The sequence below is a fragment of the Microcebus murinus genome, chromosome 22 (assembly GCF_040939455.1).
Source record: "Microcebus murinus isolate Inina chromosome 22, M.murinus_Inina_mat1.0, whole genome shotgun sequence".
Classification (NCBI taxonomy): Eukaryota; Metazoa; Chordata; class Mammalia; order Primates; family Cheirogaleidae; genus Microcebus; species Microcebus murinus.
In genome coordinates this window covers 15,934,131-15,948,700 of record NC_134125.1, presented here as the reverse complement: position 1 = coordinate 15,948,700, position 14,570 = coordinate 15,934,131, and the positions used below count along the sequence as shown (strand labels likewise).

General features: G+C 42.3%; 1 protein-coding gene across 1 annotated transcript in view; it reads right to left on the bottom strand.

The window, feature by feature from the left end:
• Positions 1–14,315, bottom strand: part of CORO1C (coronin 1C) — an 81,480-nt gene extending 67,165 nt beyond the window's left edge. Inside the window, exon 1 of the mRNA XM_012756590.2 lies at positions 14,163–14,315. The gene's annotated coding sequence lies outside the window, so the exon portion shown is untranslated. The remainder of the gene's footprint in view (positions 1–14,162) is intronic.
• Positions 14,316–14,570: the final 255 nt, after the last annotated feature.

The window sequence follows — 14,570 nt, the reverse complement described above, 5'->3', positions numbered from 1 at the left end:
TGTGCAGGTGGGAGCATCTGAGAGCAATGGGGGGGGGGGGGTCACCGCACTTGTCTAGGCCAGAAGTGACAGTCTCAATGGAAACAGAGACAAATGGATGGAGTCAAAAGACTTGAGTCAACTGAATTTAAAAGTGTGTTAGATACAGAAATGCATCAACAGTGATGTCTAATTTTGACTCATGCAACTAGATGGTTTTTAATGCCTTCCCTTGAGCTCTTTGGTGCTGAGGAACACTTACCACCTCTTAGTAGCTCCGAAGAGCATTCTCTTTACAAGTAGATATCTGAAGAGTAAAACTACGGGGAAAATACTTTAAAAATATATTTTTAAAACTTAATTACCTTTTCAGATTTATAACTGGATCTTTGGCTTTAAAATTACAGTTCTTTTACCCACAAAGGTGTCTGCCACTTAAAGGAAAACATATGGAACATGCTTTTTGAAAATGAAACTAACATTGTTTAAAATAAAAATCTTCCTGTTTCTGGAATTTTCAGGTATCCTATAGAAACAGGAAAAAAAAATTTTACAGTCTTACTGCACCTTAGGAAAAATCATTTTGTCTGCCAGATCTTTTTTGAAAAAACTACAAACTTTTTCATTATCAGCATATCTCTCTTGCAAAAGGAAGAAAAATAACATAATATCAGTATCTACGACAGAGTACAAGAAACTATAAGAATGTAACTCGTAACTCACAGGGAGGGGAGAGGGTAGTTACTATCACCCAACAGCTTTAGATGGTCTCAGCTCTTTAGGAAGAAAACACTACACATCCAATTTCACCAATAAAATGAAAATACCTCCAGGAAAGTAGAGACAAATAAAGCCCACTTTCAGAAGGAAACATTTAGGCTAGATATTATGAGAGTGAAGACTAATACACGAGGCTTTTGGCAGCCTTAGCCAATAAAACCATAACTCACTCTTAAATTTACTTTCCTTCCAAACTGTATCAAGACTTAAAAAGAAAATTATTAATTCTTAACTCTCTATCTTAAATTAATTGAACTGCATAATAGTAACGGAAAGAGAAATTCTCTATGCCTGAAATGAAAGCAGGATGGGTAATTTTTAAATGATTTTGAGTAGAAAGCCAGCAAAAAGATTGGGGGCTTCCTGTTCCTAACACTCTTTTAAACAACTACATTTATGGTTTGTAGGAATCTCTGAAAACTGCCAGAAATCAATCAATCAATCAATCAATCTCTCTCTCTCTCTCTCTCTCTCTCTCTCTTACACACACACACACACACACACACACACACAAATGCAATTATAAAACTCATTTTTTGTGACCACTTATAACATCACTAAAAGGATATCACTAATAGGATAAACCAAATGCTACAATTTTTCAAACTTTAATATGTATAAATGAACTCTTAAATGATGAGATCATTTAATAGCTGAAATAGTGCACAATTCGCCCTATCTTAATTTACTCAGTTCTTGTCAAATTCTCAAGTCAAATGAATTCCCAACACATTAAATCCTTGGGGCTCCAGGAGCCACTGAAATGACCCAAGACCTGCCCTAAGATTCCTTTTGGGCTGGGCCTGGAACCACAACAGGTCCACTGTAGACAAACTTCCACTTCCTCCTCTAGGGTGGACTTGGTACTATGACACTTTCTAGTCAATCAGCACATCAAAGGATAAGAAACTCAAGAAGCCAAAGGCAATAAAGGGAAACTCAGCTTTTTCAATGGCTACCTTAACTTTAAATCCTCACTTTGATCAAATTATGGTTCTTCCCATATCTATTTTGACAAAGACTCTCAGATGAAAGCTTCCTTAGGATGCTACCTCATTGATTCTAAGGTCAAACTTGCTAACCAAAGCTACCAAAAAAAAAAAAAGAAAAAGCCATAAGAACCTCATGCTACCAATATTTTCAATTTACTCAAGAAGTCAGTTAAGTAAATTTGCAATAAAGTAGCAAAATGTAATGTCATCGTGCTTGTTATTAGAATTTATGCTTTAAATAAACAAAACTCCAATATTTGGTTTACAAATAAAATATGTTTTGATAAATATGTGTGTATGTATATATAGAGTGTCCCAAAAGTCACCACACATAGGGAAGATGGGAAATTGTAGCTAAAGTTACCTTTATTTACAAAATATCCATTCCAAAATTTTATAAATTTTTTCCTTTGTATGCATACATACACACACATATACACACATATATATGTACATACACACAAACGCCTTGCTAACATTTTTATTGTTCTCTTGTTAGAGACAGGGTCTCACTCTGACACCCAGGCAAGAGTGCAGTACACGATCACAGCTCACTGCAACCTCAAACTCCTAGGCTCAAGCGATCTTCTTGCCTCAGCCTTCCAAAGGATTACAGGCTTGAGCTACTGTGCCTAGCCTAAAATTATGAGATTAGCTTATAAAATAATTTTTAAAATATATTTTTCACAAATATTTTTAAACCTGGAAAGACAGAGAATATATCCTATCATAAGATAATTTAATAAGCACATATTTACAATTAGTTCTTCTTTTACATCATAGAAAACTTCTTTATTCCTTTCATGTTCTAGGAAAGTGAAAAGACTGATAAGCTCTTTCAAGTGTATTAAGCAAAACTGAACTTCAATTATTCAACTAACCTTTATTGAGTACCTACTATGTGCTGGGCAGTATGCTAGGAAATGGAGGCACAAAAAAAGTAAGACATTCTCTGTCTTTAAGGAATGTGAAATATAGTGGTATTGGTGGTCACGTTCACAAACTAGGATATAATTCTATAATTAACTTACTGTTTCATTTCTACTCATTTAACCCAAAATGTAATTAATATTAGCACAGAAATCAGCAACACTAGTGACACCCACAGTTACACTTTCATCTACCTTTGTAACTCCATAACCAAACTATATTTACATTTTACTCTAACATATTGCATAAATGTACTTTCTATTATCATGACTTTCCAAAATCCAGGCCATCCCGCCTACCCATCTTAACACTACTCTTTCCCAGTTACACCTGTTCTGAGTCAGCCTAGAACAACTACACTCACCCTTGGGCAGGGGCCCAGTCTCATTGTCCCATAACCAACGCCTATCCCCTGGATTCCCACAGACCCTCACAGTCCGTACCACAGAATTCAGCATCAAAGAGTCATTCATTTAAGGGCTAGAGGAAGCTTCTAATGTATTTTTTAAACTTTTACATATTTTTAAGTAAATTAAAACATTAAGCTTCCCACAAGTGACTTTGTGAATAAGAATTTTTTAATGAAACCAGAAAATGCAAGTCCCTAATCTTTATTACACTATGCATCATAAAATGTTTGAATAAGAAGAGTTCTTTGAAACCAGGCAGTCCAAACCCTTCAGAGAGACATCAACAAAAAAAGAAGTCAATTATTTTCCACTGCTTGATGAAAAAAAGTGATGTTAAGTTTTTTGTTCTTTTTTTTTTAAAGACGAAGTCTTGCTCTGTCATTGAGGCTGGTATGCAGTGGCACAATCATAGCTCAACACAGCCTCAAACTCCTGGGCTCAAGCAATCCTCCTGCCTCAGCCTCCCAAGTAGCTGGAACTATAGGTGCACACCACCATGCCAGGCTAATTTTTAAATTTTTTTGTAGATATGGGGGGGGAGGTCTCACTATGTCACCTAGGCTGGTCTTAAACTCCTGGGCTCAAGCAATTCTCCGACCTTGGTCTCCCAAAATGCTAGGAATTACAGGTGTGAGCTACCACACCCGGCCGCTCTTTGGTAAGTTTATAAAAGAACAGAAAAACAGGTGGGGACCAGTGCCTAGCTCTGGCCAGTACAAGCTGCCCTGATTTACAACCATGACCCTACCCTGATCTGCTTCCCAAAGGTCACAGAAACCAAGCCACTGTGCTTAAAGCCTAAGATACCCTTCAAGCTGTGATTCTCAAATGGAAAAGAAAAAAGGAATCATGAATAGTTTAAAAAATTAGCAGATTCACTGTTTTAGAGATAACAGGAAGAACGTTTTAAAAGCAGGCAGGGCTTTTTCCTGATTCCAGGTGTCAGGCTGGCCTCTCTGTCTGAGCTCTGCCTGACCCCACATGCCTCCACTCAACTTTCCCCTTGAAACTTTACAACAACTGACTGAATGCAAAAATTTCAGAGATAATCCATTTAGCAGTAAGGATACTCCTTTTAAAAAATATTAATATTGTACCTCTAAAAGGATTAAAGGATGTGAATGAAACAATATAAATAAAGCCCACAGCCGTCCTGGTAGTCTAGGACTAACTGTGATCAAGCATGCATACATTAGTGGAAATGAACTTGAACAACGTGCTTGCTACTACTATTTAAAGGAGATCAGCTTAACCGGAGAAGTTTCAAATTAAAAGAGATACCAAGAAGGATGGAGAACTTAGAGGGCCAGCACAGACCTGGAGGGCTGCTGTGGCCTGAGGCCTCTGAATGCCACATAGCCTGTAAGGGAGGCACTTGAGGGGTGGAACATGGGTCCTTATTTCCCCTTCACATGACTAGCAGCTCCCAAGATCCAGAATTCCACTAACACCATTAACAACTTAAAAAACTGTGCTGTTTTTAAACAGACTTCTTCAGTCTAGGCTAGGAACTTACCCATCACTTATAATGCTGAATCTATATAAAAAATGCCACCTGGGTTCTAAATAACCAAGTTAGACTCTGGAACACAACCCAGTCCTGAGTTGGGGACTGAATGTACACACTGCCTCCAAAACAGAAATTGCATTTGGGCTCTCAATCATTCATTTTCAGAGAAACATGTGGCTCACAACTATTCTGTGCAGGTACGATATGTTATTTGTTCTACTTGACAGTGTAATTTGGCCCAGTGCATTCAATACACTGCCATAGTACATAAGAAGATCAAACTGGTAGTCTTAGGGAGAAAGAAGAAAAGACTTCCAGCTTACTTACAGTAGCACTGTAAAGCAATAGTAGCCCACATAAGAGAGAGCCTAAAGGACAGTTACTCTATTTCTGAAACAGACAACATGCATCTTATTAAATATCACCCCAAAGAGCTGTGGCCAAACCTTGTTGGCTCCAGTCTCTCTCTTGCTTGCCAAAAAAAACTAGGATGACAATGTTAAGCTAAAGATACTACTAACCACAAAATTAATTCACCATCTAGCTTGTAAAGTGACTAGTCTCCTAATAAATCTCTCTGCTTAACAGAGATGATAGTTCGAGTTCACATGTGTTCCTTAGTCACCACTCAGGCAGCATTTGAGCTTTTATAAATCAGTCTCAGTTCTTTAAGTTCCTAAGAATGAAAGGAATTAGAATCTTTAACTAGAAAAGAATGCTTGACCATTATGAAAAGGAATTTAAGTATCTTTCATGTGAAGTAAGCAAATAATGGTGATTAAACATTTGTCATAAGGAGGGGGTGCTTGTGAATTTTGTTCAGCACCCCTACAATGCCAAGAGTGGAAAATACACCCCAAAGGCTTCACTCTCCCAACATTTCCCTTCCCATGTGTCCACTATGGTCTCTCATGAAACTGTAAAACTACAGCTTTGTTCATTCAGAATGAAGGCCTCAGCAGTCGTTGAGAACATGGGGACACATAGCTAATTCCAAAATGGAGCAAGAAAGGCTCTTACACCAAACTATCATGTGACCAGACTTGCAGTCTGTCTTGGTTCCCTAGAGACAGAATGACCACACTGTGAAGCAATGATCAACATCTGCTAATCCTAAATGGCTTTCATTATGACTATTACAATCTGTATAGTTCCAGTACTAGACTTGTGTTGTTCCTGTCCAGACTCAGTGTTTTCACATACAAGTGGCCTACTGGTGCCGAGTTTTCTGGCAAAACGTGATGATGCAAGGGCACCTCTGCAAAAATAATTGGTCTTTCAAAACACTCAAGACAAATCCTTAAAATCACTGATTAATAATGGTCAGATTATTAGACTGAGGAAATAAAAAGGGATCAATAAAAGGTTGCCAAGGAACTTTACATTAAAACTAGAAAATCAAGACTATCAAAGGCTTACTTAAGAAATTTCATGTATTTTCAAATTTCTAAAAAAATGCATCTAAAAAGCCTCTTGAAAAGCTGGGCCAAGTTTCACACTTTAATACATTCACAACCTGAATATGTGGGAAAAATTAACAACAACGACAACACAGGTCCTAGCTACCACTGTGGTGATGAACTAAAGAGATAAACCCTGTGAACAGGCTCAGTTTGCAGATCTGGCAAAAGACCGTGGTGAAAGGTTAAGAGAATGGAACTGCTGCACTGGGTCAAAGACTAAAAGGGAAAAGCCATGTCAGATTCACACTGTTTGAAAAAAAAAAATACACACTATACAATGAATCTACACCACCAACTATAAAAATGAATTCACACTACACATGAAATGAGGTAGAGGTGGGTTGAGGGGAAGGAAGGAAGGGACAGTTATGTTCCTGATCTTGGGCAAGTCCCTCAAGCTCCTGTGACCACAGTCCCCCATCCATCCATAACACGAGGCGCTCAGCGCTTCCTGCTCTGGCTATGATTCAGACTCACCAGGGAGCTCAAGGCCAGGCAGCCATATTCATAAAGGTCTATAGCTGATCCTCACAGACCACCAGGAAGGAGGACTTGAGCACTTCTGGACCTGAGAAATAAATAATCTCCCAAATGCCGCCAAAATGGTATGTTCTTTAAAAAGTGATGAAATACTGGTACTAAGATCCATCATTCGTAATTTTTAAAAAAGAAATGTAGATCATTGTATGTCCAAAGGGGAAAAAATAAATTTGTATTGTGAAGTTACTGCCTTCAGTTATACAATACACAGATATTCCTCCTCACTTATATTTCAATTTCTCTTTCACACTCACCTTTGCTTTATTTTGATTTCTCACTACTGCAGCAAACAGAAGGAACTGTTTTTTGTTATTAATGTAAGATTCAAATGACAAGTCTAATTTCACATCCCATGATACTAGAGAGGCTCTTTTCCCACACAGAATGTTACACTTTATCACAATGCTGGCAGTCACATTATAACCAGAAGAGTATCTCAAACACAGCAGTGCAATCTCCTTCCAAATCCTAAAATGATCAATCTTTTGCCAGGAATTAAACCCTCTTCCTTAAAATAGATAGACAGGCAGACAGAGAGACTGAATACATAAGGCCCGAATAAGGGAAGCTTATCTGAATAGACATTTCCAATTCAGACAGATGCAAAAACACTGCCTCATTTTTAACACCATGTTCTCATCCTAAAATTAGACATTATTTTCCCTCTTCAGTGACTCAACTGTGACTCAAAGTGTAAAATCCTCAGGTGGGAGTGGGAATTCATACCTTAATAGCTTAACATCAGCAGTAAAATGTATTAAACGTACTCTATTTGATTCCCCCTAGTTCCATTCATTAACAGACATTTCAGAGTGAAGAGCAAGGGAACAGGAATGCACTCAGCATCTACTCTGTATTAGGCACTTTCCATACTTTCCCTCATTTAATCCTGACAATGACCCCGTAAAGTAGCCACTGGCATCAGCATACCACAGAAGAGGAAAATAAGGCTCAGGGAGGTGAGGTACCTGGTAAAGTCACAGCTATGGAGAAATAGAGCCCAGAGTGAAACCCAGCTCTGTGTGGCTGTAAACGCCTACACCTTCACAGCATCAGTTCCCCTAAACACAAAATTCTCTCAGAGCAAGAAACTATATAAGGTAGCAATAGCTCACCCAGCCTAATTAGACAAACAAGAAATTTGCAATTTATTTTTCTTCTTCTCTTCTTTACTACCATGCCACAACTCAACCTTTAATGAACACAAAAGAAGAAAATGTACCCCAAAATGGCCAACTGGTTTCTCCTAATTCTCAGAAAGATGCTAAGTGAAATATTTTATTAATAATTAAAGCATTAAAAATTAACACAACACAAAATATAACTAAGGAATACTAACTTGAGTAAGATGCTCCAAGAGAAGAGAATGAAAACAAAGTATATGCCCTTAATATCTAATTTACAGCCATTCTCATGAGTGCACAGGGAAAGTTCCAGTACTGACTGACCCAAGACCACTAGGGCTGGCCTGTATGCATTTGGTGTGGCTAAATCGTACCAAACCAAATGTGCTCCCTGGCCATATGCCCTACTTAGAAGGCTGTGCGCCAGTCATTACTGTTCATTAGAGGGAAAGAACCTGGACAAGAATGTTCTGCCCTTGGGGAAAAATGTTTTAAACACTTGGTTTCACATCTGAGCACTTTTTTTGGTAAGAGCTAGACTTGGATGCCAGAAAGGCAGAGGGAAATTACCCGTCCTTCATGTTATTTTAACATAGTCAGTAAAGATGTTAATAATAATAATCAGAGAAACCCACTGGCCTCAGAATCTTTCCAGTTAACTTCAATAAATAATTATTCATTCAGCAAATATCCAAAAGGCACTGGTGACCAAACTGTGAATGAGAAAATTTGAGTCTGCCTTCCAAGAAGTTCTCTGCTGCATTCTGCCTTCAAGGGAAAGGCACCTTTCAGACTGTAAACTCAAATTCAGTACCAATAGTGGACAATAACAACGCACGTACAACCCATGAGGACGGGGACAAAGTCTGGCTGTGTGGATGAAGAGTTCTCATGGAGGAAAAGCCTCATGATCTGAACCCCAAAGGACAAGTGGGATTCAGAAAGTGGAAAGAGGGTGGAGTAATAAGCTCATCACAGATTTGAAAGCTGGGACGTCTCAGGGAGTGGCCCTGGAGATGAAGACATAGGAAGGGGAACAGTGAGATATAAAGCAGGCTGAAATCAGAGATGCCTTAATCCACAACCACATTAAGAAGTCTGAATTTTATTTCATGAACAATGGGGCATAAGCCACCAGAGGATCTGAACAAGCCAGTGATGTTCCCTGATGAACGATTTTTGATCTATAGCCTATCCTACAATGAATTAACTCAAATTTTTCCCTCACCCTTTCACATTTGGCTTTTAATTTTTATAACCAAAATACTGATGAGGTATGATTTAAGATCTAAATTTCACTTTTTTTTTTTTTTTTGAGACAGAGTCTCACTTTGTTGCCCAGGCTAGAGTGAGTGCCGTGGCATCAGCCTAGCTCACAGCAACCTCAATCTCCTAGGCTCAAGCGATCCTACTGCCTCAGCCTCTCAAGTAGCTGGGACTATAGGCATGTGCCACCATGTCCAGCTAATTTTTTGTATATATATATTTTAGTTGGTCAATTAATTTCTATTTTTAGTAGAGACAGGGTCTCACTCAAGCTGGTTTCAAACTCCTGACCTTGAGCAATCCTCCGACCTCGGCCTCCCAGAGTGCTAGGATTATAGGCGTGAGCCACCACGCCCAGCAGGTCTAAATAATTTCTAACTAGGAAGATTCCATTATGCAAAAATTGGACATCATCAAAATTTAAACTGTTTGTGCTTCAAAGGGAACACCATCAAGAAAATGCAAAGACTACTCACAGAATGGGAGAAAACTTTTGCAAATCATATATCTGACAAGGTACCTGTATCTAGAATATATAAACTCTTAAAACGGCAATAAAAAGACAACCTACTAAAAATGGACAAAGCATTTGAACAGACATTTTGCCAAAGATTAGACATACAAATGTCCGCTAATTTCATGAAAAGATGCTCTACATCATTAGCCGTTAGGAAAATGTAAAAACCATATTGAGATACCACTAGGATTGGCTAGAATCAAATAGAGAATAACAAGTGTTGGTGAGAATATGGAGAAATTGGAACTTTCATACACTGTTGGTGAAAATAATAAAATGATGCAGCTGCTTTGGAAAACAGTCTGGTAGTTCCTCCAACAGTCAAACACAGTTACCATACAACCCAGCAATTCCACTTCCAAGTATATACTCAAGAGAAATGAAAACATATGTTCACAGCATTGTTCATAAAAGCCAAAAAAGGGAAACACCCAAATGCTCATCAACTGATGGATGGATAAACAAAATACAATATATCCATACAATGAAATATTATTTGACCATAAAAAAGAATGAAGCATGATACATACAACATACATAAACCTTGAAAACACACTAAGAAAAAGAAAGAAGTGAGACACAAAGGCCACAGATTGTCTGATTCTGTTTATTTGAAATGTCCAAAATAGGTAAATCCATAGAGAAAGGAGATTAGTGGTTGCCTAGTGCTGGGGCGGGGAGGGTATGGTGAGCAGGTACTGCTAATGGGATGGGGTTTCTTTTTGAGGATGATGAAAATGTTGATTGTAGTGATGGCTGCACAACTCAGTGAATACTGTATACTAAAAACCACTGAGTTGTACATTGTTTAAGATTTATTTATTATTTATTGAGACAGAGTCTCGCTCAAGAGAGCCTCCTGTCTCAGCCTCCTGAGTAGCTGGCACTACAGGCATATGCCACCATGCCCGGCTAATTTCTCTATTTTTTGTAGAGACAGGGACTTGCTCTTGCTTAGAGTAAATTTAAACTTACTCTTAAGTAGTAGCTGGGATTACTTGCTCTTGCTCAGCTAGTGTTGAACTCCTGACCTCAAGTGAGCCTCCCGCCTCAGCGTCCCAGAGTAGTAGGATTATAGGCGTCAGCCACCATGTCCGGCCTGAACTGTATGCACACGTTAAATGGGTGAATTATATGGTACATGAATTATATCTCAATAAAGCTGTTATAAAACAAAAAATATTTTATTATGCACTGCTGAAATACAAAGTTTGTGCTCAGGAAGGAGTATAGAATCTTTTTTTTTTTTTTTTTGAGACAGAGTCTCACTTTGTTGCCCAGGCTAGAGTGAGTGCCCTGGCATCAGCCTAGCTCACAGCAACCTCAAACTCCTGGACTCAAGCAATCCTCCTGCCTCAGCCTCCTGAGTAGCTGGGACTACAGGCATGCGCCACCATGCCCGGCTAATTTTTTCTATATGTATTAGTTGGCCAATTGATTTCTTTCTATTTATAGTAGAGACAGGGTCTCGCTCTTGCTCAAGTTGGTTTCGAACTCCTGACCTCAGCAATCTGCCAGCCTCGGCCTCCCAGAGTGCTAGGATTACAGGTGTGAGCCACCACGCCCGGCCAGGAGTATAGAATCTTGTTCACTCACTTTAAAGGATCTGAACTAGGGCAATGAAAACCCAGAGAGATTCTGTTACTTAACATTCTAGGTACTAGGTCATATTGAAATATTCATGAAGAATTCCATGTTTAATACAGAAAAGGGATCTTAAGTTTAAAAAGACACAGAAATGTCAGAAAAGAGTTTTCAAAACTTAGAGATAGGATAACACAGGGAAGTCATTAAAGGGAAAACCAGCTTAAGAGGTTATACCATATGGATTTGTACTCTGAATATGAGAGCAGTACTCAAATTTATTATTGCTCCACCCCTGAAGAGTGGTCAAAGGTAAAACAGCCTAATTAATATCTGTTTCTAAAGAACCAGGGTGTGACAAATCCAAATATTAAGTAATGAATATTTTGCCATCATAAAGAAGTGAATCTTCCACATTCCCACTTATATAACTATTAATAAGAACTGATAATTTATCCTTTGGAACATTCCATCTCATCGGCATTAGAGTCACTCTCCTCCTCATGGTTGGAGTGGATCCCAGAAGTGACAGTTGCGTTAAACATAAAACTTATATCAAAAAAATCCAGCAGTGTTTAAAAAATTCACTGATGCTGAATCTCATCTTAAACTACACACAAATAGACATAAATGCTAATTAGCACAATCTGCAGGCGAAGTAACTAATGATCCTGAAAAATTCAATATTGTGTGCAGTGATGTTTCATTGGTATATATCTATTCATAATTAATGTACCTTCCACAAGTAATCAAAAACAAATGTGGACAAGGCATGTTCCAGATTTGTCAAAAAGGTGTGTACCTAACCTTTATACCAAATCTTCGTTCAATCCACAGTACACATGACTATCATCTACTATAAAACACTGCAGGGCTGGGTGCGGTGGCTCTCGCCTGTAATCCTAGCACTCTGGGAGACCGAGGTGGGAAGATTGCTTGAGCTCAGTTCTAGACCAGCCTGAGCAAAAGCCAGACCTCGTCTCTACTAAAAATACGAAAAATTAGCCAGGCGTGGTGGTGCACATCTGTAGTCCCAGCTATGGGAGGCTGAGGCAGGAGGATGGCTTGAGCCCAGGAGTTTGAGGTTGCTGTAAACTAGGCTGACATCACGGCATGCTAGCCAGGGTGACAGAGTAAGATTCTGTCTCAAAAAAAAAATACATATATATATATATATATACACACACATACATATAAAACACTGTACTTCCAAGACCTAAGGTACAATTCTCAGTTTTATTTCACTTTTTTTCTATTTATTTATACAATCTCTCACACCCATTTACTACTTAAGGTTTCATATCCAAATATTATGACTAAATCTAAAAAACAAAAAGTTTCCTTAAATCAGTCTTCTGAAATATAGAGAATCAAGTCCAGAACAGATTTTGTGCATTTCTTCAGTTTTACAGGGAATGCAGAAAATGAATTCATATTAAACAGATATCTATTTGCCTTCACAATTGAACAGACGGTACAAAGCAACTGCTTATACTTAATAATGTTTCTGTCTATTCTAGCAGGCCCTGGTGTCAGGAGAACGTTCTGCCAGATAAGGACAATGAGATGCATTATTATATAGAGTGACTAAGAGCCCTACAAGTACTGTTTTAGAATGTAATCCCAGGCAGGAAGGCTGTGGTAACACGGCCCAATATCTTGTAATAACTATTTCCCCAAAAGTGAACATATTTGCCACCCAGTGCCAGTTTATACACACGCACTACATTCAATTCCTTTTAAATGTCTTACAGGAAGGAAAAGCCTTTGTATCTTGCTATCCCTGGGGAGATGAACAACTTGCAATTTGCTTCTCACTCTGAATCCCACGTTTGTAACATGTAGAGCAAGCACTTCAGACACCACAAAACAAGGGCAGCCTACATTAAGGCCAAATATAGGATGTGATTCTAAACCATGAGGCAGTAAAGCCTACGATTCCTTTTCCAGCGTTGAAAATCCTTTGAACACTCCCAAAAAAGGATGGCAGGGCCAGCGCCTCTCTCCAAGAGGAAGCCCCTTTCTTCTCGGCTCTCCCCGCAGCCTGCCACTTCCCCCAACACATTCAAATCATTTGAGAGTCGGAGAGCTGGTGAGCGAGCGCCTGTGGGGACAGGCGGGAGAGCTCGGTGCCCGCATTTCCACCCTCAACATCTGACCTCATCCTCAGTCGTTTAGGCGCAGCGGCACCCCACCTGCACCTAGCTGCTTTTCCCTGCGCCCCCCTCCAGCTGCCCCGCTATTAGGGGAACACATCTCTGAATCACCCAGTCCACTCGGACGCCCCGGGCCCCCCGACGCCGCAGCGTTCCTGCTTCGCTCTTCCTCTCCCAACCCCCCGCCGGTCCCAGCCCTCCGCTCCCTGGGCCGGGCTCAGCCTCTTCCCAGGCCGCCCCCACCCACGTTACTCCGGCTCTCCAGCCCTGCCGCGCCCCGCCTGGCCCCCAACCTAGACCTGCAGGGCCCGGAGCTGGCCTCGCACCCAAAGCCAGGCAGCCCCCACGCCAGGCGGCCGCCGCGCCCCTCCCAACGCAGGCCCGGCTCGCCCCGGCCCCACGTGAGCCCGGCCCCGGCCCACCCCTCACCCACTCGCGCCCTAGGGCGGCTCAGACCCCGCCCCCAGGCCTGGCGCCCCCGGGGTCTCCGCCCCAGACTCGAGCAGCCTCTCCTCACCCGCCCGGCCGCTCCCGGGCCCCTAAAGACCTTGCCTGGGCAGCCGCGTCCCCCGCGACTCCTCACCCGGCCAGGAGGGCTCCGCACCTCTAAAACCCTCCCCTGGGCAGCCTCCGCCCCACAGGGACCCCGCGTCGCTCCCCCCAGGCCACCTGGTCCTGTCCCCAGCTGCCCTGCCCCCGAGACCCCGCGCCTCCCGCAGCAGCCCGCACCCCTGGTCCCCTGCGCGCCGGCCCGGGGGTCCGCGCCCGCGCGCCGGCCCCAGCCCTCTCCCGCACCCGGCCCTGCCCCTCGCCCCGCCGGCTCCTGTCAGCCGGCGCGGGCACATGCTGAGAGGACAGGTCCGCCCGCCCGGCTCGCTCCCGAGCGGCCTCGCCGAGCGCGCGCCGCTCACCAGGGCCGAGGTGCCTGAGGCGCCGCCGCCGAAGTCCCCGCTGCAAAGCCCGGCGAAGCCTCCAACCGCTGCCGCCTCCCGCCTGGCACTGGGCGCCGCGCGGGGGAGGGGCGCGGGCAGCCGCCCCCGCCCCGCCGCCGCGCAGGCCCCGCCCCCGCGCCGCGCCGCGCCCAACCGGGGTCGCCGGGCCACGGCGCGCCACGCCCACTTCCGGGAGGGGAAGCCTGCTTCCCACTCGATGCTCCACGCCTCGCACTCCCTAGCGCCCCTCTGGTCGCGCCGAGGGATGCAGGTGGGCCGAGGAGGAGGGCGGTGCCCCAGCGCACGCCCGGCTCTCCAGTCTTCTGAGTGGCCGGACAGCCACGCCCACAGGAACCTCCGGCAACGCCCACCGGGGCTTAGAACTTG